Source organism: Anastrepha obliqua, chromosome 1 (assembly GCF_027943255.1).
Source record: "Anastrepha obliqua isolate idAnaObli1 chromosome 1, idAnaObli1_1.0, whole genome shotgun sequence".
NCBI lineage: Eukaryota > Metazoa > Arthropoda > Insecta > Diptera > Tephritidae > Anastrepha > Anastrepha obliqua.
In genome coordinates, this window is record NC_072892.1 from 19,518,973 (window position 1) to 19,534,699 (window position 15,727).

General features: G+C 39.1%; 1 protein-coding gene across 1 annotated transcript in view; it reads right to left on the bottom strand.

The window, feature by feature from the left end:
* LOC129253351 (steroid receptor seven-up, isoforms B/C-like) overlaps nucleotides 1–15,727 on the bottom strand; it is an 82,176-nt gene that overhangs the window by 27,188 nt on the left and 39,261 nt on the right. The gene's annotated exons all lie outside the window — the stretch shown is intronic.

The window sequence follows — 15,727 nt, forward strand, 5'->3', positions numbered from 1 at the left end:
CATACATACACAAACACACGCGTATGCTTCAATATACGTAAACGGAACATTTATGGGCACATTGCCCGTGCGGCGTGTGGCGTTGCAGAGGGGCATCGCAAGCAATCATCGAAACACGTGAAACCTTAATGGAAACTTTTTACACAAAGTCTATTAACATACGTACGCTTGTATGCTGGTATGCGTGCATGTAAGAGTGCATTCTTATTGGCGCGGAGTCATTGGAGCTCTTGCGTCACTTTCTTCGGCTTTGTCACAAGCAACGGAATTAATTCCATTCGCAAAAATAAATACTTCATTATTATTGTTATTTCTTTTGCCTTCTTGGCATGGCACAGAGATCACAGCAAAGCAGTTTGAGGGGGCTAGCAGCGACGCTGTTGAAGGATTGTTCTGGATTTAATTTTGTTGGATTGGCGAGCTTCCCAGCGGGAGAGACGGTATGGATTTCGGATAGTAAATTTGACTTGGATTTGAATACTCATAATAATAGAGCGGCGCATACAGCTTTCAAAGATGTTTAGGCCAAATTTGTATGTGACTATCCGCTCCCAAGAAGGTTTGTTAAGGGGGCAGATACCTGTAAAAATTTCAAAAAAAAAAAAATTTTTTTCACAAAATGTCAATATAATCCTTTAAGAATATGTCAAAAAAATTCAAGTATTTCTTATATTATAGATCGTCAACCGTGACGAGCGCTCGAGCGCTAGGAGAGGTATAGTTACGTTGCCGACTTTAGACGCGTTTTTCTCAAAACTATATTTTTCGAATTGGCGTACACGATAGCTCGAAAAGTTATTAACCGATCTCCCTGAAATTTAGCACACATCTTTTTTATGTGAATTTACAATTTCTACAATTACAATTTTGTAGCAAAAATAATAGGAAAATTCGCCCCAAAACTAATTTTTTCTAAGCATTTTATTCCGCGAATCTTATATCATATAGAAATTATGGCACTAATAAACAAAAAAATGGTTGGTGTTTTGTATTCAGATCACTGACGCCGATGCTAGAATACCCGCCGATTGAGAAGCTCCGCTGCCTTCCTGGATAAATTGAGTGTACATCCGCCATTTTAAATGATTGAAATAAAATAAAAAAAAAATTATATTATTTTAATATATAAATAAACTATATGCCAATTAAAAAAAAAAAATAAATTGACTTCTTCATTTTATTTGACTTCATAATTTTAATTCTTCAATTTAATATGGCCGTTTACAGGTATCTGACCCCTTAGTAAAAAGTCTGTCAATGGGCGATTGCTGTTAGAAAAAGTTTTCCATGTTTAATGGCCGGGAGTGGGAATCGTACCCAGAACCTATTGTGGGTATATCACCACAAATACCCGACAGTTACAGTTACGACAGCCGATAGAACATCATTGCTGAGTAAGTAACGAATATCGGCGCTGAGCTGCATGCAACCTTAACTGAGGAAGCCGTAACAGCCGCTGCGTTTGGGGTACGGTACACTAGACAGGGCTAGTTTACTAGCAGTCCTTGGTCGGAAAAAACCCGAGTCATTTCGCTAACGTAGAACCGGCTGCAATGCGGCTGAATGTAAACCCCAGTAAACTAGCCCTTTCTAGTGTACCGTACCCCAGCCGTTGATTTGTATAATTCGCCAATAACTTTTAACTTTTAGCATTTACTGTTTATGACTTACTTTACGCACTGGATGCTCGTAAATGGAAATACATTGCAGCATGCACAATAAATAGCTGTGTATGTATGCGCACCTCTGGCTGGAATATTTCATTATTTCTAGAGTTACAGTGCAAATATTTTATTCGCTTCAATTTTCAATTTTTTTCCCCCCATTTTACGCTGGGAAACCGCTCCAATAGGTACTCGTGGCCACATTACATGTGAGTACCTACTTATATATGTATGTATGTGTGTTGGTTTGTATGTACGCACCCACAATTCAAGCGAAATAATATGCAAACTATTATCATTTGTAGAAATCTGCGCAAAATGGGCAGAAATGCAGCGAAATAAATAAAACGGAGAACAATGGAGCCCGAGGTGTCTGAGTGTAGATTAGAAAATTTAAAGCAGCAAAAGCCAATATACAAGTAAATATAGTTGAACCGAGAGTACTAGTAGAAGTGTGGTAAGTGAAAATGTTTTATTATTTTTTGTATTTTATTTCATTTTATTTTACTTATGCGATTGATTTCTCAATTTTTACTTTTCGAGTCTCCATATGAGTTTTATGAGTTTGCGCGCTACTCGCACAGGAGAGCGCGCGTTTTAGTAATATTCTTCGAAAGGCAACGCTCGCCGTTCTTTCTTATTTTCGTAATCCGCATATTTGCACTCTTTCCATTCGGTGATTTCCTAAAGTCTGTACAAAGGTAGCGTTGCGACATGCGACCGTTGGTTAGACCTTAGCCAGGCGCACTGGTCAGCGCACTGGTCACTTCGTACCCTTCTTGTCATTGCTTTTATTTATGGCAATTAAAAATTGTCTATGCAAATTTGCGTCTATCTAAGGGTGTACGTAGCGGGTTTGACCGGTTTTTATGCATGGAATCGCTCGAAGATACCGATTTATAATTTCTTATGAAAGCGGCAAAGTGAAATAAATTCTTCTTACGCGTATTTTGTTTTGGTCAGTTCACCCTCCCTTCTATCTTCGGTCGCCCTCTTTTCTCTTTCGTCTGCTGCTCTTCTAATTCCTACGGCGCTGACGAAAAAGTGAAAAATTTAAACCGGCAATTATTTGGACAATGCGTTTGCGTAATTGTGTTTTGATTTACATTTTTCTTTCCTTCACTTTTCTTCGCTGTATTTCCTCTACCTTTAATGGCTTACTAACCGAGTGCGTTACAGCTGTTCTCTTCGATCCACTGCCGTCAAGTGACAAGTTTAGGTAGATTTTTCCTGACTGGACATGCAAACCAGTTTCGGCAGGCACACACACACACACACACGGGGGCTATCGGTCGACTGACCATTGCGATTGTCCAGTTGTGCATGACGACTATGCGCCTGGCCGGACATTAAGTTATTAATGAGCCTGGGAAAATAGCATTCGGCTGCCTTTTTGGCACCTTTCTGGCCTTTGTGAGGTATTGTCGCTGCGCTTTGTGACCGGAACCACAATCTTTTGATCCTCACGCTACGAGTCGTTCTGCAGCCGAGTGCGCAGGGAACCTAGAAATTTAAGCTGATGCTGTGCGGTTTATGCTTTTATTCAAACATGCACTGACGTCGTATTTTCGGTTTTGCTCTTGCGCTACTTCTTTCGTATACTGCTTTCGGTTGAAAACGAAGCGCTGACAAAAAAAAAAAATGAGCAACTCGCGCCAAAGCGTCTGCTGTGCACTGCCCTAGTCCTTCTGTGAAAAAGGCTTGATTCTTTATCTTACTCGCTTCTTCCCGCTGTGCTCTGTCGCTCAGTTACGTACTCACTAACTCACTATTGCCATAAGTTCATTGCGATCAACACCGCAGATTAGCGGGATCAAAATGCGCAAAAGAAAAGCAAACAGACTGCATGGAAAGGCACACAAACAAGAGTAAAATGCAATAAAATGGCGATGGCAAAGTGGCGGGGCTGTGAGTGCTTCACTATACGCTTTCGATGGCATGCACACTCAAGACAGGAGAAAGACGAAAGTTTTTGCCAAAAACTTTATGCAGTCACAAAGGTAGCAAAGCAACAACAGTGCAGCAGAACATACCACACATTTCTTGAGTCTCTTTTAGCGTTCAGTTTAAGCGATATTTCTATTTTATGTTCTCTTTTGTGCGCTGCTTCATATTTGCTATTTTTTTATTTATTCATTAACTTTACCGCTAATTTTTTCGAGTTTGCATGCCTTAACGCGATCGGCACGTGCTCAAGCCTCCTTCGTGACACTCAAGTTGCTTCCTACACCACGCATTTTATTGGCCATTTCCTTGGCTTTTGTCCCTGTTTGTGCTGTGTTTTTGCGCGCTTACGCAAGGTTATGCTGCGTGTCATGCGATAAATCGGCGCGTCAAGTGCCTGCTTGAGCGCGTACTTTGGCGTTCGGTTACATTCAGCGGGATAAAGTTCGATGAGGCTTCTGTCAAATGCGTGTTGAAGTGTTGGCTGGCAGAAAGCGGCGGGAAATTAGTTGATTAAGGGCGAGGGCTGCAAAATGTGTGTTTCTAAAGCGTTAAGATATATAAATAACAGCTTCCTCCTGCTATGTGTTTAGAAGGCGTGGCGACTGCTGCATTTTCACAAACTTTAACAAAAATCGCACTCTGCTAAGGTGCCACCAAAACAGTTGAGTCTTCTAATAAATCAAGTTCTTATATCTTTTTCTATGAAAAACGACTTACAATGGCACAACAAGTTGTTTTTGGTGTTTTTAGTATTTTTTTATTTTTTTTCCTATTTTTGAGTTGTTGTTTTTTGTGTTTTTTTTTTGCTTGTTCTTACTACCACGAACTAGTTTTGCATGCACCGTGTACCTTTGTAGCTGTACATTTTTCATACCCATTATTTTATGGGCATACCTGCATGTGCGTGCATGTGTGTGTGTGTGCCTATTTCCAGCTTGCAACAATTGACACAACAATTTAATTATATTAACCTACCACCGTAGCAACTTTGGCGTTGAACCTTAAACTTGCTGACCGTTTCTCAAATCGGTTCGCCCAGACTTGCCCTTTGTCCAGTTTTTCTCTTTATATGTCTTCCTTATTTGCCTGATTTTTGTTGTTTATGTATTTTTATTTTTTTTTTTTTTGGAAAGAAAACTACATTTCATGCTTTGAACTTTTTATGAGTTTTTTCAACGCTTTGAAGCCTGATAAAAGGGTGCTTTATGCCTAAAAATGTTGTCATTTTAATTTGTTGAAAACGTTCTCACGATATTTCAGCGGCGATACGAAGACTAGAGGATAACCGAATTGATGTTGAACCAGTTTGGAAGTCTGTCAACAAGCACACAAAATGTAAATGTAAGAAATTACGAAAAAAAACGTTAAACTATTTTCACAAATTTCAAATCAAAAACGGACAGTAAAATTACTGGTGAGAAGTGGCTGAACTGCGACGAGTCGGGGACACCGCGGGGTGGTGGAAAAGGTGTTGAACTCTTTTCCTAAACACTTCTGACATTCGACCGTTTCGAATGTCAGTGCTAAAACGTGGTCGCCAGTACAAAGTTTACATGACACCTTAACAGGTATGAAAGCAACAACAACAACATCAGCAAGCGACTATTGCGAATGGCAACTACAACGAGCTAAGCACTTGGCAGTAATATGTCATTAATGCGGTTTATATGACCACTTAAGTGGTCATATTTCGCAGCTAGCCACTTAAGACGTGCACAACAACAGCGACAGCGACTACATATGCACATTTAACACACACATGCACATACATATGTGTATATATGCATGAGAATGATCGTTTGCGCAGCTACAAATACTACTAATTGCGCTTGTCCCAACCGCATAGCATCAATAGCTGGCTAATGTATGAATTTTTATAATGCCACTTGTGACTGAGTATCAGTGTGCATGTGAGTGTGTGTGTGTGTCTATTTAAATTATTTTTAACAACATTTACTGCAGCTTAATTACAACGCTCCTCAACTGTTCGACTGCTCTATTGCTCGGCTGCTTGGCTGCCTGACTACTTGACCGCTCAGCTGCTCAGTTCGCGTTAACATTCCTGTCATTCACTACTGCGCTTGCGTACCCAGCAAATTACTATCGATTGTAACCCAAATCGATGTGTATAATCAACAAATATACATACGAACACCGATTTATCTATGCATGTATGTATGTATGGCGAATGGCACATCTATTAATTGTTGCCTTTGAAACGGGTATTTTAAGCGCCTAACTTGCTTTATAATAGCAACAGATTTGGCTGCAGCGCTGCAAATTTTCTAAAGCTCTTGTAAATATTTGAGTAAATATTAACAAAAGATTGCAAAAATTTTCGATTCAACACGAATTGCAGTCGCTTGCACGGACACTGAGCGAAAAATAAGTCCTCAAGCTCAGCATAACAGACAACTGAAATTGAAGTGGTTTATCTGAGCGCAGCGAGAAGTTATGAATGCTTGCGTGAATCGGGCGATATATGCTTGAAGTTTGATCACAATGAATTGAACGTGCAATTAAGCTGTATTGGCTGAAATCGTTTAGCCTTTACCGCCTTGGCGTGGATTGTTGTCCTTAAGTTTTTTGCTTAGGGTTTTCAGCTTACAGTCTGTTATCTACATAAGAGCGTGGTCACTGTTAAATAATAGCAACAATTGATTTTTCGAAACTACGCAAATTGATTGATAATTTGGTCGTCAATACTCAATGCAAATACCTCAGTAGCAAGTCCAATCTCCTGCATTGTCAATAATGGCCTGACATCGTCGGGGCATACTTTCCACTAGTTTTTCGGCATATTCTACCGGAAAAGACCTCCAAATTTTCCGAATTTGTCGAGAAAGTTGATCTAAATTGCATGGCTGGCGTCTGCAAAGCTGCATTTTCATCAGAGTCCACACTTTTTCTATGGGATTTGCATCCGGTTACTGAGATGGCCAATCTAAAGTGACAACTACGTTTTGCGCCTTCCACTCGCTACACGCTCGGTACCGATGTTTCGGATCGTTGTCCTCTTGAAGGATCTAGCTTTCATTTTTCTTAACATACCATTGCTTAGCAGATGGTAACAAAGCCTTTTGATATATTTTATTCATTTTTGCGGCATTTAAATTCTCGGTATATGAGATCAAAGTACCGAAACCTTTGTTGGAGAAGAACCCCCAAACATGGACCTTCACGGGATGTTTAACAGTCCGTTGAAACATCCTACTAGTGGAGGTTGCCAAGGCGTGTTTGATGCTCGGAAATGCCCAGAAGGAGGATTCATCAGAAAAAATTGCGTTGCTCCAATCGCGGTCCAAGTTTTCCTTTGCCCATTGCACTCGTTTTTCAACGTGTTTTGCACTCAACATTGGTTTTTCAAAAGTACTGCGATATTTCAGTTTATTGGCAAGCAAGGTCCTGCGAATCATTCCGGAAGATATAACAACATCTTTTACTTTCAGCTCCACGTAAAGTCAAAGTTGGATCTTTCGAGAACAATGCAAGAATCTTTTTTCGTCTTTTTTTGAGACTTTGCTTGCACTTCCGCGATGAGGAAAATTATCAACGTTACCGACATTTTTATAGCGATTTATCCACTTGCTAACGAACTGCTTCGACTTTGCCATATATTTCGCAGCAGCAGTTTGCGTTAATTTGGCTCCTTTTTCATGCAAACATAGAAAAATTGCCTCAAAGCGAGAAGCGTAAACAGCACTCATTTCGAAAAACCAGTCAATTGAAGGCTAAATTTGACAGACAGCTGACTCTTTACAAAAAAACATGAAGGACTGATGTGCCCGTGCCCTCTATGTCATAGAAAAAGAAGCAGGACGCTGTGATGTTTTATCTACGTGTAACAGTGACTACGCGCTTATGTAACAGACTGTAGATTGAAAAGTATGTATATTTGCTCATATTCCACAAGCGTTTGAAACACCTCTCACCGCTGCTTTTCCTCAGTGCATTTGATTGACAAAGCTTGTGATAGGCAATGACAAGCGGCTAATTACTAGGGGCCACTGCCAAAGCAAAACTGACTGCTATCGATGCTGGGCGATTAGACATAATCACTAAGCCACGGTGACGTCGTCAAAGTCAACAAGTTTATAGCCCAAACTAAGCGGCACTTAACTCGCTCGTACTGCTGTTTATTTTTAGGAAGCCAGCAAAGTTAATAATTATTACATGCATACAAAAATATTGTTAATATTAGCACAACTGGGTAAGCACAAACTGACAAAAAAGTCGAAAACAAAAATTAAAAAAATAAAAAAAAACCAAAAGACATCAAAATGCGCCAAGTTGGCTTTTAATAGCAAACAATTAAGCATCAAAAGCATGTTGAGCAGCGGCCTGCACGAATGCCATTGGCAATGCAGATACGCAGTTATTCATAAATATGTACATACCTATACGCACACATACACATGCAATATTTACAATATTCGCGTATTAAGTGAGTAGCCGCATATTCGAATGCACATATTCATGAATGTTTACCGTCAGCGGTAGAGTAAGTTGCTGAGCTGTCAAATGTGACAACACAATTGTCAAACAATTTAGCCATCGGAGTGACAGCTGACGGCTGGATTCCGCTTCGTAGCTTAGCCAACAAAAATTAATTGTTACGCGTTTTAAGTAGCAATTAAATAACACTGAGCCTATGGGACAAATGCACTGAATTATTAATTATGAATCGGCATGGAATTTAATATTTTCAGTGCTTTTTTGCGCTCAAATGTTGGCACAGGCATTGAACTCCGCCACACGCTTCAGAGCAATTGTATGTATGTATGCATGCTCATAAATATATATTTATTTCATAATTGATTTTCCAATTTCCAATCATTGCAGTGCATTTGCTGACGCTGTGACAGTGCGTGACAACTCTGGGGCTAATGCTACAATTTGTTTGAGGTGGGGAAATTGATGTTGCACTGTGCAAGCAATTAAATTTTCAAAGGTTGACGCGCGTTGAAATTGAAAAAAAAAAATCCTTAAGGGGTTACATTCATCCAGAATTTTCAAAAAATAGATTTTTTTTACAGATGATTATTCTTTATAATTTTAGACGTATTTCTGTGGAGGTAGGTAAGTAGGTACAATGGCAAGAGTGGCACAGGCACACTTCAAGTAGCACTTCTGTGCCATTTTGATACCCTAATGTGGACCATTACCTGTGCGAAGAACAATTTTTGGGAAGAGAAAACCTTCTACAGCCATCCAGTACTGTTGATGTAGTGGAGGAGAGAAAAGGGATATAGACTGAAGGATTTCTTTAAGGCATCCCCAGACAACACGCTAAGGAATCTCAAGCGCCTAACCGCCAGAGACGAACATTTGCTGAGAAAGTGTTCAACAGTCTCTTTCTTTGCAGGATCCCCACAGCTTCTGCAATAGGAGTGGTACGGAATTCCAAGTATCTCCGCATGAGTACCGATCACCCAGTGACCAGTGAACACCGCAATGAGTTTGGAAATTGAATGGCGCGGGATTTCCATCACCTGAAGCGTTCTGTTTATATCGTATTGAGGCCATAGTGTTTTCGAAATAGCACACAATGAGACAGACCTCCAGCTGTCTTGCGCTTTTTTTTTAGAAAGAAATTGTGTAGTTTCCCTTTAACAACGGACAAAGAGACGCCGATGTCTGAGAGAGGGACAGCTGAAACCGGTTCTGTCGACCACTTCCTGGCCAGCTCATCGGCAATTTCATTTCCCTTTATATTCCTGTGCCCAGGAACCCAGATAAGGGAGATGTTTCCTGCTCGATCGAGATGTTTGAGTTTCTCCTTACAAGAGTTCACCAGAAGAGAGCTGCAATACGGCGACGACAGGGCCTTGATCGCAGCTTGGTTATCGAAAAAAATATTAATGTCTCCCTCCCAACAACGGTCCCGAAGCATTTGCATGCCTGCAGGATCGCGAAGACCTCTGCTTGAAAAGCGTTGCTCGTTTCCGGCAGTTTAAAGGATACCGAAATGCTGTCTGATTTAGAAAAAACCCCCGCTCCCACTCCAGATTCCATATTGGATCCGTCAGTGAAAACGGAGGTACCTATATCCGTGCCGACTCTCCCTTCCTTCCAGGCTTGCCTGCTTGGAAAGATAGCGCTAACACAACCCTCAAATCCCAGTTTGCGGATGGAGAGATCAGTGCGAAGAACAGAGAAGGAAGAGGAGAGCTGCTGCAAGATGCTACTATGTCCTACAGGAAATTGTCTCCAAAGGCCAAGCTCCTTCAACCTAACAGCGCTCTGAGCAGCAATGGATTTAATCTGCAGATCTACAGGAAGTAAGTGCAGAATAACGTTGAGCGCAGCAGTTGGGCATGTTCAACAGGCACCAGTGATGCCCACACGTGCAGTTCTCTGCACTCTCTCCAGTTTAGTGGTGTTGTAGCCCTTCGGGAGAGCTACCCACCAAACTAGGCAACCATATGCCAAAATTGGTAGAACCACTAAGTTGTACATCCAAAGCACGACACGTGGCTTGAGACCCCATTTTTTCCGAATATAATATAATTAGATTTACAGGCGTGGAGGCTATACTGGCCTTCTTAACTCGATTTTCTATGTGCAGCTTCCAGTGGAGCTTGGGGTCAAGTATTACACCAAGATACCTGACTTCCGATGCGAGTGTAAGACACTGGTTGTTTAGTCTTGGAAGCTTAAAAAAAAGTCGATTGTAAAAATTCCCCATAGGTACAAAGTTATGGTCGAAAATGTAACTGCCCGACGAGAGTTTGATGCTAAAACACACACGAATCAAGGCAATGAAAGCAACAAGAGAGGCCAGAACATCTCGTTGACTGGAAAAAAATAAAAAACAACAATTGTTTACTGATCAGGAAGATTAGACGAAAGTTAACAAAATAAATTAAAAAATGCATTTCAAGTTCTTGCTTTAAATGCGCGCGACCGCGAGCGAAATGCACTTGAAAGTCTGAACTCTTTTTTCTCGAAACTACTTTTTGCGGCACGGTCTGCATGATAGCTCATATAGTTTTTAATATCTTTTGATACGTTTTTTTTTTTTAAATATTCGAAAGTGTTTTCTCTATAGTCCGGATTTTTGACGTTTTTATTAAAAATTTTTATAAAATCATTAAACTGTGGCATTTATGACGTAAAACGCATTTTTTTTAAATGCCATAAACTGCAAAATTTTTCGAAATTCAAAAATTTGGCTCGACAGACTATGGAGAAAGCACTTTCGAATATTAAAAAAAAACCGCATCAAAAAATAACTACAACTTTATTTACATGATTTTTTTTGTACTTTCTACAGATCCATCAACATTTCAAAGAGAAATGATGCAGACCGTGGAGCAACTTTTTTCATTTTACTTTGGGTCACGTAATTTTTTATATACTAATTTTTGTAAAGAAAAATTAAAATAAATTTTTTTTTAAGTTTCAGTCCTAATAAACAATGTGTAAAATTTTTTATATTTATTTCTATTGCTATCCCTTCTAAAAACAGTTTTTCGTTTAGCGCATTTTTGACGCTGCTAGACGTATGTAACAGTGGGACATTTTTTTGAAAAATAACAAAATGGCGGACTTTTGAGAAAAATGTGTGTTTTTCAGGTGGAAATCAGACTGTAGTATGGAAAGTTATTGCTGAAAAGAAATGAAAGTAGCACCTGCCAGAATGACAAGCCTACAGAATAATAATAAGTTTAACTTTTTCGCTTCAGATGTCTTGAAAAGCCAAAAGCTTTTTTTTAAGACGCTTACTTTGTTGCCGCACTACTACAAAAACATTTGTCAAAAAAATAAAATAAAATTGTTTTTGTATACTATTTGATGCCAATAATAACAACCTACAAAATCAAAGCGATCGCATTTTATTTTCTCAAAAAAAAAAAAAAATTCTAAAAAATATCTATAAAAATGAGTATTTGACCAGACTACGAGTACTACCTTAAGGATTTGTGGTGTGTACTGAAATAAGTGTCCGTTTATGGTAGGTGTGCGCTTAAGAGAGGTTTCGCTAGGAGAGGGTGGAAGAGCACTACATTGTAGTGCCTACCCTAAAACCAATTTAGTCTAAGTAGATTTTTCTATCGATTTTCACAAATTTCGAAAAAGTCGTATGAATAATTCTTATTTCCTAGGGAACAAAAGAGTCTACTTGAGTCTACAAATATTTACTTAAATAATTAAATAACATTTTGTTATAAATACTTATTTTCTTATGCTAAGCTTTTCATCCTCATCCATGTCAAAAACTGTTTAAACGATTTCGTTTCAAAATCATAGAATATCGCCATTATTTTTTTGATCTTTGTTGGTGTGAGCAAATGCTTGCAGTATAATGTAATATTATATACATATAAAAAATCGTATCATGCTTTGTTGCAGATTGCTTACAGGGTCCAATTGACTTAAGAATTGAAAGCCATTTACTAGCCAATTTTTTATCGCTTCTCAGCTTGGGCCTTAGCGTAAATTTCAATTAGACTAAGTAATATTCATAATTTTCTGTTTTTGTTCAATTGAATTGAAGTTTCACCTGGATAGCTGTGCTAACGAATAAAATTTCTGCTTACTGAAATGCCACACGTGACTGTCGAGAGGTGAGTGGATTTCTTGTGTACTGCCCGTGCGTCACACGTTATACATTTTTTGAAAGAGCTCTCTTTGAATAACGAAATTTTGCCTGCATTTTTAGTTTAAGTTAATATGAAAAATTCTAAAAATATTCTAATTATAATACACCTTTTTCTAGGGATAGCTCTCTATAGCTACTGCATATGAATTACTCCTGTAAAAGGTATCGGCGGTATTAAAAACGGCAAAATCGGGCACCTGGTGCGTCTATTTTTCATATAGCAGTATTTCATATATGTAGTAATAAAATTTTTTCAAAGTAAAAAAAATTAGATAGAAGAAGAATCTCAATCCATACTTTCTGTTATCATTATTAAACGCTTCTTCTGTTCTGCATCATAGTGGATACTTTCCTTGTCCCAATATTTTATGGCCAGCAACAGACGGTCGCCGTAGTCGAATGGTTAAGTGTGTGACAATCATTTGGAAGTGCCCAAATATCCGGGCATGAAACATCAAATGATAGAAAAAAGTTGTTTTCGGACCTCGGCAGGCAATGGCCAACCGTCGAGTGTATTTCGGCCATGGAAAAGCTACTCATAAAAAAACCTCAAGTCGTTCTGAGGTGGCGTAAAACTGTAGGCCCCTCCATTTGTGGAACAACATCAACACTAGAGTAATAATATAGATAAGTAACTACACAAGAGGTTGGGATAGGGTTGTTGATTAAGTTTTAGAAGATTAGTGGATAGTGTGAGTTTGAGCGGAGTATAATTTTATACATAGTTTTCGCAAAGAGTTAGAATTTTAATTAAGTTAGTTTAATAAATTTGCAAATTAAGTTAATTCTATCGTCATCTGTGTTGTTGAGTAGATTCGAAAGTTCAAGGTTAGGATGAATTGCATTTCTAGTGATTCCAATCCTGGGCAGGTATCGAGAAGGTGTGTTATCGTGTAGTCGTTTGAGTTGCAAAAAGGGCAGTCTGGTTTGACTGTGCCATTGAGGATGTGAACATGGGTGGCTATAGTGTGACCGATTCGAAGGCGTGTAAATATCTTGCTGTTCTGAGAAGATATGTGTGTAGAATATATGGGCTTGATGCCGATAGGATTGGACTTTTTCTAGTGGTGTTGGTAATTAATCCATTGATTATTGTACGTTTCCTGAAGAGACTTCAGTAAAATTTTCCGAATAGCTTTGATAGTAAAATGTGCACTGAAGTGAAGAGGTTCTTGAGGGGCTTCTTTGGCTCTGGTATCAGCAAACTCGTTGTCTTGTATTCCGGCTTGACCCGGAACCCACATGATCCTTATGGAATTTTTATTTATTAAGATATTATTTCGGATTTCGGTGATTAATGGAGTTTCGTTAGAATGGTTCAATAGAGAGTCTATTACAGATTTACTATCGCTGCAAATAATGAATTTGCCGCCTTTTTCGGAAACATAAAGTACCGCTTCAAGCAATGCAGCTGCTTCCTCTGTGAATACTGAGCAAAAGGAAGGTAAAGCACCGACTGAGATTGTGCCGCCAAGCTGGTTTGTGACTGCAAACGATGTACTGTTGTCTGTTTTAGATCCATTTGTATAAACAAACTGCCATTCGTTTTTTAAAGGAGCAACGATGTCATTGAAATGTTGGACGTATTCATTAGAAGAGGTCGTTCCTTTGGGAAATTTTATATTAGCAAATCCGCGATAAAAATAGCTTTTGGATTCAAGCCTGGTGGGAAAACTGGAATTGGTGGCAAAATGCTTCTAAATTCGTATTTTCACTTTTAAAATATTACACAGGAAATGCTATCATTTATACATCATCGCTGATCCAATTCCTGATTCCTGCGAACTGATTCCAATTATTGGCTCTGGTCCCCGTGTAGGGAACCGCTGATCCACGGTTGACCAATTCATCGGCAATTTCTTTGAACACCGGAGTGTCCGGGAACCCATATAAGTACAAGCCTGTTCTGTCCTGCGACAGAATTAAGCTTCTTTTTACATTCTTGAATAATCTTCGGGGTTTGCTTCGCATTCTCCAGGGCCTTCAGTGCGGCCTGACTGTCACTGAAAACTCCAATCTGTTTCCCGCTCCATCTCCTCTCGATTATCCATTCAGCTACTTTGAGGATAGCAAAAATTTCCGTTTGGAAAACAGTTGCGATTTCGCCCATAGCATAGTGATAATATACTTATTACTATCGTTAAAGTACCATCCGGTTCCAGGCCCTGTTTCATTTTTGGACCCATCTGTAAAGAAAATATTCGTCAAGCCTCCCTGAATGCATTCTGGATTGCTCCATTGCCCACGCAATGGAAATCTAACATCAAATTTCCTTCCAAATAAAACTATGGGTATCAGGTCGTCTTTTGGGCGCGAAGAACAGTGGATACTACTCAGATAGCAACTTAAAAATTTCTCTGTGTACCGAAGTTCCGTCTGCTGCCAGAAACCTCCTACTTTTCCTTAGTTTCTCCAAAATTTTAGTAAATATAAAAATAATAAATGAAAAACTTAATCTTTTAGTAACTTTTTTAGCAAGTTTTTCTTAGAGAAATTATGCACTTTGCGGTGGATAAATTGTGGATATTACTAAGTCAAATATTTCTCAACCAATTTGTGAAATTCACTGTGCGGCATCTCGATCAATACCAGTGCCATAGCGACATAAGTGCCGACTTCAGAAATTTAAGGTATGAAAACAAATGATCTTTAGCTTCATTATTTCAGCATCCTGGCGATGTGAATTGATTGCCTCAGAGCTGCAATTTTACCCAATTTTTTTCTTGAGGATTATCATTAAAGAGCCAGACCGGCACTTCAACCATTTCACCTACCTACCTATCGTTAAAGAGCTTCTATGTTAAGCGAATAGCTCAGAAATAATTCTAGGTCTTAAGCGAATTAGGTGTGCATTGGGTGTAGGAAAATTGGTCGTATGTACCAAGAGGCCAGCCGAGACAGCTACATGAATGGAATGGTGTCGTGTTACTTGCTTTTTCTTATAAAACCCTAAATTGAATTTTTTGCCATTTATTTCACTTTTAAATGCTGTAAGCTTGAAGTTTAAACTGCAACTCATATAAGTGACAATTCGTGGTGTTTACTCAATTGAAGTAAAATAATGGGAAATTTGTACCGGTAGCTATTTGGAGCTTTCTCAGTATTTGTCTCACAGGGATGCTTCTATGCTTCTAAGCTTCTATGCGTCAATGCAGTTGTTCTCTTTTGTTACCGGTGAGGTCACGTTAAGGGCACACGTGTTTAATTCATTTTATGACTGTTAATTATGTTCCTCGCCAGTTGCGGTGTTGTTCATACTCGGCAGCCAACATGAAGTTTCTGCAAGCTTGAATGGAAACATATCCGAAATCAAGTTAGTTGTCAAGTCTAAAGAATCTGCTGCAATAGACTTGGCTTATCTGTAAATATCCGTTTGAGCGCGCGTTTGCCCCACTCAGCGCAGAACGGCTGTGTGTGCAGCTTCATTGAAATGTTGTGCATTTTTTATTGACATTATTGAAATCGCTCACAAATTCATGCATGTGCGTGTGTTTGTGTTGGTGCTTAGTAG